This window comes from Notamacropus eugenii, chromosome 1 (genome assembly GCF_028372415.1).
Source record: "Notamacropus eugenii isolate mMacEug1 chromosome 1, mMacEug1.pri_v2, whole genome shotgun sequence".
NCBI classification, from domain to species: Eukaryota; Metazoa; Chordata; class Mammalia; order Diprotodontia; family Macropodidae; genus Notamacropus; species Notamacropus eugenii.
This window is the reverse complement of record NC_092872.1, coordinates 451,974,987-451,988,766: the sequence shown is the minus strand read 5'-3', so window position 1 is coordinate 451,988,766 and position 13,780 is coordinate 451,974,987. Positions and strand designations below refer to the sequence as shown.

The 13,780-nt window shown below is 35.9% G+C and overlaps 1 pseudogene; it reads right to left on the bottom strand.

Moving 5' to 3' along the window:
• Positions 1-3,291: 3,291 nt before the first annotated feature.
• LOC140526741 (olfactory receptor 2D2-like) lies at positions 3,292-4,233 on the bottom strand (annotated as a pseudogene).
• Between the last annotated feature and the right edge of the window lie 9,547 nt (positions 4,234-13,780).

Below are 13,780 nucleotides of genomic sequence, written 5' to 3'. Positions count from 1 at the left end.
GGAAGGCAAGTGGAAAAAACATGTGAGACCAGTTCAGGAGAGTGGAGTGATCTGGTCCCAGACCCAGGGTAACAGAGGCAGAAGGGGCAGAAGAGCCCAGGGCAGCCACAGCAGCAGCAAGCACAGCAGCAGCCACTGTTTCTGGAGTTCTAGGTCCACAGATTGAGGGGGGGGGGGATCGAGTGGCTGACACCCCTGACACTCACTGGAAGCAAAGAACTCCCTTGAAAAAGAGCTCAAAAGTCAAGTATATGGCTGGGGAAATGAGCAAAAACTGGAAAAAGAATCAGACTATAGAATCTTACTTTGGTTACAAGGAACACCAAAGCATGCAAACAGAAAACAAGGTCAAAGTTCCTCCATTCAAAGCCTCCAAGAAAAATATGAATTAGTGTTAAGCCATGGAAGGGCTCAAAAAGGATTTTGAAAATCAAATAAGAGAAGTAGAGCCAAATTGGGAAGAGAAATGAGAGTGATGCAAGAAAATCTTGAAAAGTCGACTGCTTGCTAAAGAAGACCCTAAAAATGATGAAAAAAATGACACTTTAAAAAATAGACTAACACAAATGGCAAAAGATATCCAAAAAGGGAGTTAGGAGAAGAATGTCCTAAAAAGTAGAATTGGCCAGATGGAAAAGGAGATCCAAAAGCTCACTGAAGAAAACAATTACTTAAAGATTAGAATGGAGAAGATGGAAGCTAAACTTTATGAAAAATGAAGAAATTATAAAACAAAACCAAAGGAATAAAAAAATAGCAGACAATGTGAAATATCTCAATGGAAAAACAACTGACCTAGAAAACAGATCCAGGAAAGACAATTTAAAAATTATGGGATTGCATGAAAGCCTTGATGAAAAAGAGCCTAGACATCACCTTTCATGAAATTAGCAAGAAAAAACGCCCTGATATTCTAGAACCAGAGGGTAAAATAAATATTGAAAGAATCCACCGATCCTCTTCTGAAAGAAATCCCAAAAGGAAAGCAGTTAGGAATATTGTTGCCAAATTCCAGAGTTCCCAGGTCAAGGAGCAAATATTGCAAGCAGCCAGAAAGAAACAATTCAAGTATTGTGGAAATACAATCTGAGTAACACAAGTTCTAGCAGCTTCTACATCAAGGGATCAAAGGGCTTGGAATATGATATTCCAGAAGTCAAAGGAGGTGAGATTAAAACCAAGAATCACCTACCCAGCAAAACTGAGTATAATACTTCAGGGGGAAAAATGGTCATTCAATGAAATAGAGGACTTTCAAGTATTCTTGACGAAAACACCAGAGCTGAATAGAAATTTTGACTTTTTAACACATAAGTCAAGAGAAGCATGAAAAGGTAAACAGGAAAGAGAAATCCTTACTAAAGCTGAACTGTTTACATTCCTACATGGAAAGATCATATTTGCAGCTCTTGAGATTTTTCTCTGAATTTGGGTAGTTGGAGGAATTATACATATATAAACAGATGACACAGGGTGAGTTGAATAGGAAGGGATGATATCTAAAAAACAAAATTAAGGAGTGAGTGAGGAATATATTGGGAGCAGAAAGGGAGAAATGCAATGGGGCAAATTATCTCTCATAAAAGAGGAAAGAAAAAGCTTTTTCAATGGAAGGGAAAAGGGGGGAGGTAAGAGAGAAAAAGTGAAGCTTACTCTCATTACATTTGCCTTAAGGAGGGAAAACCTTGAACACTCAATTTGGTATGAAAATCTCTCTTACAATACAGGAAAGGGGGGAAGGGGATAAGTGGAGTGAGGGTAGAAATGATAGAAGGGAGGGCAAGTAGGAGAAAGGAGTAGTTAGAAGAAAATATTTTGGGGAGGGATAAGGTCAAAAGAGAGAATAGAATAAATGGGGGTCAGGATAGGATGGAGGGAAATATAGTTAGTCTTTTACAACATGACTTTTATGGAAGTCTTTTGCATAACTACACATGTATAACCTATTTTGAATTGCTTGTCTTCTCAGTGGGGATTACTGAGGAGGAAGGAAGGAAGAGAAGTTGGAACTCAAAGTTTTATAAATGAATGCTAAAAATTCTTTTTACATGCAACTGGGAAATAAGAAATACAGGTAATGGGGTATGAAAATCTATGTTGCCCTATATGTAAATAGAGGAGATGAGGACAAGGGAAGGAAGGAGTGTGATAGAAGGGATGGCAGATGGGGAAAAAGGTAATCAAAATGCATGGTGTCTTGGAGTGGGGAGAGGGGAGAGATGGGGAGAAAATTTGGAACTCAAACTCTTGTGGAAATGAATGTTGAAAACTAAAAATAAATTTTAAAAATATTGAGCTGACCTAGAATTCCTGGTATAAATCCAGACTCTGTTATTCTTTGAACCAATCTTCATACAGCTTGCTTCAAGTTCTCTCATTATCTTCTTCAGCATAATCTGGACCCATTCCACCTTAGAATTTCCCCTTCTTAAATTGCTGCATTAAGTACAAACCACAGTTCTCCAGATGTAGTCTAATGATGATAAAACATAATGTCACTTAAACCTTAAATAACTTTAACTTTATTTCTAATAGTACTAGTTTAAGATTAAGGTAAAGAGGCAGGATCCCTTAGTAAATATGAGTCAACCTCATTGTCAAGAAATTTGGTTTTGTGACTTAGATCATGTCTCTTAACCCATCCGTGTCCAGGACAACTTTGGTAGACAGGATTTTGTCAATTGTAGTTCCCTACAATAATAAAATGTTAAGTGCATACTATATCTAAGAGGTCATGTTAACTTTTATATGTATCTCTCAATTAGACCTCCAGTAGCATGATTACGCTTCTTTGTTGCCATGCATCCTTATGCCACAGGTTGTTCTGTTCTCTAAAGTCCAATGTATAATTTCTAGGGATTTTTCTAATTCCACATGGATAATATCCTTCCCTGAGTTTTCTATATTATCAAAACTCCATCCAAATCTATAGAGAGATTGATGCATCACCTCAAACTTCTCTCAGTAATTGAATCACTGTAAGGATATAGAATAGATATTTGCATATGAACATATAATTACACACATATATGCATTTATATTTATAGAGGACAACTAGGTGATACATTGGACTATTGTTGGGATCTTGAAGATTCCTCTTCATGAGTTCAAATCTGGCTTGATCGCTCTATATAATTGTATATATAGATGAATGTGAATGAAATAAAAAGATAATATTTTTTCATGCTTTCTTTAATACCAGTCATAGGATAGTAGTCATTTTCTGCCAGGGGTCTAAATGATAAGGTTTGGAGGTAAGAGATGTGGTCAAACATAGTTATATCACAGGAATCAAGATTCCCGCCTACTAATCGCATTCCTGAATGCCCTCATTACATCCTTATTCCTCAGGCTGTAGATGATAGGATTAAGCATAGGGTTTATGACGCCATAGAATACAGCAACATGCTTGATTTGCTCCTTTGAAGACTTGGATGTCATATAGGAAATTATTCGTGTCCCATAAAAAAGAATGACCACAATGAGATGGAAGCCACAGGTGAAGAATGCCTTAAGTCTTCCCGAGGTTGTCTTCATCCTGATGACAGCCACTATGATTAAGCCATAGGAGACCAGGACAAGGGACACAGGTACAAAAAGAATGACTACACCCATGAAGAAAATGGCTATTTCTGCTTTACGAGGGTCTCCAGATGCCAGGGTGAACAGAGCTGGGGCATCACAAAAGAAGTGAGCAATCTTATTATCTCCTTGGTAGGGAAGGCATACTGTGAATATAGTGTCAACTGAGGATGCTACGATGCCACAGACCCAGCACCCCAAGGCTAATAGGCCACATACCCTCCCTGTCATGATGAGAGAGTAATGCATGGGGTCACAGATTGCTAAGTACCGGTCATAGGACATCACAGCTAACACTAAACACTGTGTAGCTCCAGAAACGATGGAAAATAATATCTGAGCTGCACATCCCTTAAAAGAAATGACATTCTTCTTAGTTAACATGTGGACCAGGGCTTGGGGAACAACGGACGTAGAGGTTCCAAGGTCAGCCAGAGACAAGTTGAAAAGAAAAAAGTACATAGGTGTATGGAGCTGTGACTCAGTTAGAACTAGGTAGATGAGGAGTAAGCTTCAAAGCACAGTGCCTAAGTAGAACCCCAAGAACAATACAATAAACATCTGCTGAGTCTGAGGGTCATCAGAAAGACCCAGAAGGAGAAATTCTGTAACCCAGGTGTGGTTGTGCTGGTTCATGTTTGATCTTCCTGATGTTTGATCTTTTCGAAGGAGCCAAGAGATATTTGATGTCGAGATATAACCTTAGCATTGTAGAAACTTTGAGTAGAAAGGGAAGTGAGGTGTTATCTGGTCCAACCTTCCACCAAAACATCAAAATCTGTCATAATAATATTTCCAAAGAATATTTTAACTGATGAGTGGTGAACCTTATTAAAAGAAACCCATTTCATTGTTTCATACTCAAAACATTAGAAAATGTTCCCTTATGTAATAAGCCAATGTTGACGTATATTGTGGTGTAGTATCAAGAATATAACTTTGCTGGTTTCTGAATCTTCTTAGCAGACATAAATCTGTTGTCAGGCAATGACACAGTTTCAGGAAGGAGAGGGAAGGATCAGGGAAGGATTTTTTTTGAAACATTAAGGCAGAATGATCATGGTAATCTCCGCTCATAGCTTATTTTCCTATCATTTGTGTTTATGTGATTGCTTGGAAATTTTTCAAAAAGTCTTGTTGAAAAGAACACTAACAAAAGATAATATAGAATGATCATTCCACTTTCCTTCTCTTTATCTATTTAACATTTATGCACCTTACACATTATATTCTCTGACCAGTTGTCCCTCACCCCCAAAACCTTGCAAGAAGTCTGCAGTCCAGTGACACTGACCTTCTTGCTATTCTTACTCACACAAGATACTCCATCTCTCACCTCGGGGAGTTTTTCAGTGGCAGATTCTCAGGTCTAGAATACTCTCCCTCCTTATCTCCACCTGCTGGCTTTCCTCTCTTCAATCCCCAAATAAGACACATTCTGCAAGAAACCTTTCATGATGTCCCTTAATTCTAATGTCTAACATCTATTTATTATTTTTAATTTATCCTGTATCTTGTTTGGTTGAGGATAGTTAGTTCCATGTTGTTTCTACCTTCAGATACAGCCAATGAAAATCCCCAAGGAAGAGAGATGGAGTGTCTTGTTTGAGAAACAAATAGGAGATCAGTATCACTTGTTTATAGAATATATGTGTATATATATATATATATATATATATACACGTGTGTGTGTGTGTGTGTGTGTGTGTGTGTGTGTGTAAGAAGCTTGGAAAGGTAGGGAGGATCCAGGTTATGAAGGCCTTTGGATGTCAGAGGATTTTATATTTAATCTTGGGGGTGACAGGTAAACACTTGACTTTATTGTGACGAGTGTCACATGGTTTGACCTTGCACTTTAGGCAAAGTACTATGTCTGACAGAGAGTAATTGCTTAATAAATAGTTTTGAATGACTGACAAATCAATTAAAATATTACTTGCTACCTGATGACTTTTCTGCTTTATGAGTGCCTCCAGATGCCAGAGTCAAGAGAAATGAGGCATCACAAAAGAAGATTGTCTTCTTGGTCGGGGAGGCATACTGTGAATATAGTGTCAGCTGAGGATGCTACGATGCCACAGACCCAGAACCCCAAGGCTAATAGGCCACATACCTTCCCTATCATGATGAGAGAGCAATACTGTAAATATAGTGTCAGCTGACCTTTCCCCACTGACTGGCACATAGGAATTTGGTTTGCAAAGATCTTGTAAAATTGTGTATTGAGGGAAGACACTGCTTTATCTACATTTTATTCCCTCAGCTTCGAACATATTGTTGTACTCAAAGTACATGAATAATTTATGTTTGTTGAATGTATGCATCAAAATCTAGTGCCCTGGTCTTAATTTAATGAACATGCGAATCAATATTTCTGAGTCCATTGCTTTTCTTCAGGGAAAAGCTATGAAAGAATTTGGGGATTGCAGTCCCCCAAATTTACTACTTCCTCAATGATCCTAGATAAACCAAGACAATAATGAAAAGAAATTCAAGGGAATGATGGTATAGATCAGGGGTGGCGAACCTGTGGCCTTGAGGCCAGATGTGGCCCTCTAGGTCCTCAAGTGCAGCCCTTTGAAGCCAAACTTCACAGAACAAAATAGTTTGGATTCAGCCAAGGGGCCCTACTTGAGGACCTAGAGGACTACATGTGGCCTCAAGGTTGCAGGTTCCCAGCACCTGGTATAAATTATATTACTGAACAGGAGCCTTATTCAGGACCTGTGGCAATTCAATCAGTGACCCCAGCTGTAGTATTGCTATCACTGCCGTGTTGTGTTTATTCATATTGCAGGGTCAGTGGGTCAAAAAAAAAACAACCCAAAAAACTGGCCATGCAGTATAAATGTGAATTATTATTTATGACCTGCCAAGGTTTGTTTTCACCAAATCTTGTGTGCATTGCAACCTTTATTACTAGGAAATTGGAAGATATTGCTCTAAACTGAGCTGTTTTTTTCTGATGGAGAAGGGGAGTCCTCTTTGGGGATACTATCGAAAGATCTATAGGAGGCAATGTGGATCTATGATTATTTCTACTAAACCATCCTATGACATATGGTTAGGTATCAGTGCACTGGATTTGGGGTCAGGGAATATAGGTTTGAATGTCCCTTTGCTACTTATTACTCATATAATCTGGAACAAAATCATTTAACAACTCTTTGCTCTTCACCTCCAAATATAGGAGAATTTGTTTGATACTATCTAAATTAACTTCAAGATTTACATTTGTCATCTGTTTATCTCTTCTTGGACATTTAACAGAGATTAACTATGTCTTTGAATGTTTATATTTTTCTTCTACAGTAATTTTTAATGCAACTAAAATTTTGGGTACTTTTTGGGGGAAGGGCTGTCATATATATTTAGGACATGGACGTACTACTTATAGATTCATGTCTATGGTTGTGACAATCAGCAAACATTTTTTGAAATGCTTTATGGTACATGTCATCATTCCCTTGCATTTAATTTTGGAACAATATTTGGCATTCATATCCTTTTGTATACATGTATTCCCTATTCAGTAATTAACTTCTACATGGAATTCTCTATATTCTTTTTCTTCTTTCTTTTCTCTTTTCTTGTTCTCTACTCTTCTCCTCCTCTCATGCCTCTCCTGTCCTCTTTTCTTGCCATCTCTCCTTCTCTTGCTCTTTTCCTTTTCCTTTCCTCTTTCCCCTTTTCACCACCTCTTATTTTGTCTCCTTTTTTCTTTCTCCCCATCTTCTTCCTCCTCTCTGACTTTCTTCTCACTCTCCTTGTTCACTTCCTCCTCCCAGTTGACCTTTGTAGATTAACCTATCATAGCTTCAATATCTAATCTGAATTCTGTCCTCATGGAAACTCCTTCATTTATAACTGTAATAAAAATGTACAGCAAAAGGAAGGTGGATTATCTAATACCACTCCCTAGTTGGTCAGGCTTTCTACATTAAAAAAATAAAATTGAGTATCTCAGGGAACAAAGGACTTGCATATGAAATTTCAATATCCCTGTATTTCTTTCCCGTTCCTTTTCTTTTATTATATACCGATATCTGTAGTGATTTTCCAAATCAAATTTTTCCCTTCCCAAAACTGTGGAAAAAGTAGCCAACTCAAGTTAGAAGTATAGAATCAGATGACTTAGAACAGTAGCATAAACAAAATTATAGCAAGAAGTGGAACTAAACTAAGACTCAGAGAAAGAAGACCTTCTGATAAAAATACGGACTTTTTAGCTCTAAGAGAAAGTCTTCCAAATCCATGGAAAGTGAGGCAGAAGCAAGATTAAGCTCCATCAAACAATTTTTGGTCTGTTTTCGTCTAGCAATCCTTTTGAACCTTGATTTTCTGTCTCCTTTTCATCCTAGCCATTTACAAGTTGGAAATCTTCTTTCTAAAATGTGGCAAACTGGAATGAACACATTACTCCAGATATTAAACAAAAGTTAAAGAGTGATGTGTGAATATCTATTTCTTTAACCTAGTTAGGTTTTATTTTAAATATAGAATTAAATAGAATAGTCTTCTCTGGCTTTCACATGAAATTATTTTCCATTTTCAACTTGTCATCAGTATACCCCAATAGCTTTTCCCCTATATGCTATTACATAACAGTAGTTACTCTCATATTGTACATAGAGAACATTTTAAAAAAGTATTTTCGTATAAGACTTCTCATTCCTTCCTATTAAAGTCATTTCATTACAGTGAGCTCATAATAATAATCTGCCAATAATTTCAAGAGCCTGTTAAAACCAAACTAACACGTTTCTTTTCCAGTCATTCAACAGGTACCAAATCTATCTCATTTTATACTTATATTGGCCATATCTCTCTAGTCTATCCAAAAAGATTTCAAGAGAGAAATCTTAGTATACTTATTCAAAAATAGAACAAGAACTATGCAAAAGTGTCTAACAGTTTTATTATCCTTCCTAAAAACCAAATAAGGTTAACTTGGGAAGCCATGTTAGTTTTCAGTGATTATTTCATTCTTATATACTCACAAAATGTTTTTAAGTAATATGATTTAGAATTTCATCTAGGTTTAAAGGACAATTCATTGGTGTCTAATTTATTTACTCTGTTCTTTTTTTGAAAATTGAGGCAATATTGCCCCTCTTCTGCCCTCTGGACCTCTTCCATCATACTCAAGTTACAGAATTCAGTGAAAAGAAGAATGGCAGAAATACAAGCAAACTAGGAAATTCAATTTTAAAAATGGCAGACATAAGCAAACTAATATACAAAATCCATTTTGAATTGTCTTTCAAAACCTTTAACCTCAATTAACTTTAGCACACAACACACACATACATACGATGCATATGTATGTACATATATATGTATGTGTATTTATAAACATATACAAATATATGTGTATCTATATATATGCACATCTATACATATGTATGGATATATATGCGTGTATACGTATACACGCATATGTATGGAAGGCAGGCAAAAAGATAAGAGAATGTACCTTTTTTGAGGACAGTTTCTGCTTCTTTTTTTTCTCATTGTATCTAGAGTATCTAGCACACTGCATGAAATAAAATAGATTTTTCAATTAGTGTTGGTGGATTGTAGAAGAGAGTGTTGGGTCAAAAGTATTGGTATAGAATTGGGACAAGTTGGAAGAAGTGGTCCCTCCACTTAGAAGGAGACTTAAATCATGTTATGGATTATTGAGACCATTATCTCCCTGCATGTAATGCCCATAGTAGGAGTCATGCAGCTTGTTTCCAAACTCCTGTTCCACAACAATGTTGATAATATGATTATAGAAAGAAGCATTTTTGCCTTGAATTTCAAGGGTACATCCTTGATATTTAACATGTTATGGAAGCAGGTGAAATGAATTTTAGGACATTCCACCCATGCTATTATATATGGTTTAATGAGAATTAATTGTTGAAGTTGGCATCCAATGCAAATATGAATTCTAGGTCTTCCCAATGATCTAATGAAATAATGAATGTGAAAATGCTTTCTTTCATCTAAAGCACTCTGCATCTATTCTCCATGGTAGCAAACAACAAGCTCAAAAATATATCAAATTTCAATTTTCTGGTTGCTCTATTCCCCTTTCTGCCCCCCTCCCACCTATTGTGATGCTCTTTCTCCTACACATTGATGAAAGCAATCATATTATCATGTACCAATGACATTACTAATGACTTGATCTATTATCGCTTCCTAGCATGTCCTCTCTGATTCCATGAGAAGGTCAATCACTATCTCTGTCTCCGTGTGTCTGTCTCTCTTTTTATTATTCTACTTCTACCTCCCTTCCCCCCCCCCCCAAAGCTTTTTGGCCTTAATTTCATCTGTGAGACAAAATATTGGCCAATAAGCTTGTGAATCATGCAGATGGTTTAATGAAATCAAGAAAAAAAGAAAACCATCATATTTGAAGTAAATTTAGAGAAAAAAGAGAAATTAGTGCAATCACCTTGTGACTTCTAAAATAATGCCTTTAAAACCTTCCCAAACAGCTGTGTCTAATTCCCATCCTCTTCTAATTCAATCTCAAGCATCAGCACTGTAGGGAAAACAGAATCTTTTATTTAAATTTAGAGTTCTATTTAATTTTATTATGATGGATGCAACTGTGTTTTCTACTTTTTCACACAAAGTTCCATTTCATAATTGACTTTTGAGTGTAGTTATAGGAACCTGAGTATCAACAATTTCTATTGACTACCGAGTTCCAAACACCAAAACTTTGACTTAAAAGTGAATTTCTATATTACCATTTGATTATGATTTGGTAACAATCCATAAAGAACATGCCACTTATTGGAAATCTAGGTCATCACGCCTGAATTAGTTTACATTCTCTTTAAAACTAATCTTTTCTTCTTTGTAAAGTGAATTTTCTAAGCTATCTATGTTATTAGTGTCCGAATTTCCTTTATTCATATTTTGAATTTCAGATTTACTCAGCTTTATAGTATCTTGATTAATGCAACTTAATGAAAATGAATTGTTCTGATTGCTTGCAACATTAGAAAATCTTATCTACTTGCGGAATATAAGATTTGATTTTCGTAGGTAAAATGATTGGGAGTTGGAATATTTGTATTCTAATTCTGACCCTACTTTAGATTTGCTCCTCTTTTGTTTCCATTTTCTCTTTTTCCTTCCTCAACCTTTAGCAGCCTGAAAGATTGATTATGTTAAAAGTGGCAAAGGGCCCAGAAAGATAAGTCCTGAAGAAGGTAAATGTTCATCTCATTGTACTTCTCTGCTGTGAACCAAGGGTGCAAGGAAAAGCAAATCCATTAAACCGTGAAGTCACATAGATGGAAACCAGCCCAGAGCTCATCTAATGCAATCCATTTCTTGCTAGGAATTCTCTTTTTCTCCTTTCACTAAATTCCTAAAAAATACTTTATTTTCCACTTAAAGATTTCCTCAAACATTATGTTATCCTCATATGCTCAAGCCCCACCATCATTTTTCTGACTTCATGTCAGTTTATCATTATTCTTTCTAAGATGTGATCTCCAGAAGTATACAAAATAGAAGAGTGCAAATCTGATCTTTCTTCCTCTGGATGCTTTGCTTTTAAAATTTCTTTGAATTTATCATCTTCTATCTCCTATTATTTAGTAAAAATCATTATTTCAGAACACTAGAAGCTACATATTTTAAAAATATGAACTTTTCTCTTTCCATGTCTAATTTTGCCACAATTGGTTTGAACTGAAGTATGAGAATTTATATTTGTATATATTGCATTTCATGTTATTACTTCTCATTTTATTTTACTCTGTCAAGATAATTTTGGATCTCAATTTTCCATTCAATATTTTGATAATTACTATATGCCTGCCTTAATCCAAATCACTGATTTCTTAAGGCATGGATGTGATTTTTTTTCATGAGAATAAATGATGCAGACAATTCCCTGCAGATAGACTTCATTTTCTCCTCTACATTTCTATGGTCAAAAATAGTGAAGAGAATTCTGGGGAGTAGGTATCTTGGGATTTATCGTAATAAGATTGAGTTATTTTTATAGAAACAGAGTTGAAAATTCTGAGCAAAAACTGTGATGACTAGAAGATGTTGAAGTTTAAGAGTGTAGGAGGCAGATAGTGGAGTAGAATCTTAATGTTCCTGAGAATTTCCTTCTATAGATAAGTATGAGATAAAATAATTCATGGTAGGTTTCTAAAATGGAGGGTTTAACTGGTTCTTGGAGGCAATATAATCAAACATTTTATTTTTCAAATGAAGAAATCGAGTCCCAGAGAAGTTAAAATTACAGACATGGGATTTACTTTCAGGTTCACTGACTCCAGAGCTAGTTCTCTTTCTACTATATTATGGACTACAAAATACCCTATGGTTGGACACAGAAAACACCCTTTGATCCTCTATAACTAGGTTACCCAAAGTTTAAATAAATGTATCACTACTTCATTTAATATCTGGTTATCTTTTCAGTGTTTCTTTCAGAGATCATCTTCATACCTGTGTGAGGTAGGATATTTTTTCCTAAAGGAGTACGTGGGGTTGATTTTCACTCCCTTGGCATGTAGCTATGAACGTACTGCAGTACAGTTTTTATTACAATAATAATAATTTTAATGTTTATATATGGATTTAAGCATAAAATAACATATAGTTTTTCTCATTTAATACTCACAACAATGTGATGAGGTAGATGCTATTGTTATCCATTTTCACACAAAAAAGAAGTTAAGATTTATAGAAACTAAGTGACTTGTGTAGTGTCACACTAGTAAGTGTCTGAGGGAGGATTTGAACTCATCTTTTCAATTCCCAGTCCAGCACTCTAGCCACTGCTCAACCCTTCCTATTATGGATAATGCTCATACTGCCTGTATCAAAGAAAATTTCATTTCATTCAAGTTGTCCCTCAGGATTCATTCTAAGCTAGTTCCTAAGGAGTTTGTACTGGTGAAGGGAGAAATAGCTCTCATGTAGAAATCCATTTGCCTGTTTCCATTGTCAAGGGAAGAATATTGGTATGTGAGATTTGATGGACAGGTATTCTTAAAACAAAAAAGTACAAGATCAGATTGGTGCTTAGTTCAAATTCTCTTGAAACACTTCCCTTCTTCTGTAAGCCTGTCCACATAGCTCTTTCTCTGTGCTAAATCCAACATTCTCACCTGCATGGCAGAAAAGAACAGGAAAACATCTCATAGCCAGTAAACAGACTTCAAATGTAGAATAGAGAACAGCAAAGCTGAGACGTAGTTCTGGGCAGGACAGAAAATACAATGATCTTGTCTAGCAATCAGAGAGCACATTGCAAGTTCTTTTAAAAGGGACCAGAAAAGAGAAGGAAGACAGGTAAAGGGAAGGGGAGAAGAATGGAATTTGCTTAAATTAGCTGTTTGCATCAGAAAACATCTTTGGTAATTCAAAGTAACTTCTTTTCTAATAAAGGCTACTTATTTTATCCTAGTTTAATGGGATATGGTGTGAGCTGGTCTCTGGAGCCTCTAATATTCTCTGGAGGATTCCTCCTCATTAGGGTTCAGGATGGTATCCAGGTGTTATCAAGGATGCCATTATACTGTAGGTGACTCAAGTTACATCCTCAACTCTGAAATCTTAATTTTCTCTCTCCTTCTCCAAATTCTTTGTAAACTCATAAGTGAGGGAACAGAAGGACAATTTAACTATTTATGTGGGCTAATTGACATTTACCATAGTATCAGATATCTTCTCATCTGTTTATGAGAATGTATACATTTCTGATCCTAAGTTTCATGGTTTCTTTTCCTAAGAAAAGAATAATTTCTAATGCCTATAAATTATATTCATCAATTCAATTTTATGATCTTGGTATTTGGTGATACTTTGATATTTGAAATTAGGAGCTAGAATGATAGGATTTCAAAACTACTACTTCAAAGGTTATCTAGGCCAGCCCCAATGACCAAGTATTTCTATATTCTACATTCTTACTACCAGGTCATCTTGGCCCTGCCTGATCAAATTCAGTGATCTCACTACCTCTGAAGTAGTTCATTCACTTTTTCACAATTATTATTAATCATTCAAAGAGTTTTTTCCTAATAGGGATGAAATTTGCCTCTCTGTAGCTTCTATCCATTTTCTTAATCTGTTCTTCTGCTAGAGTTGTAACTAGCATGGGTTGAATGTGTCTTCATAACAAGGCAACAGTATATAGAGAAGACATGTTTCATCGTTGAAG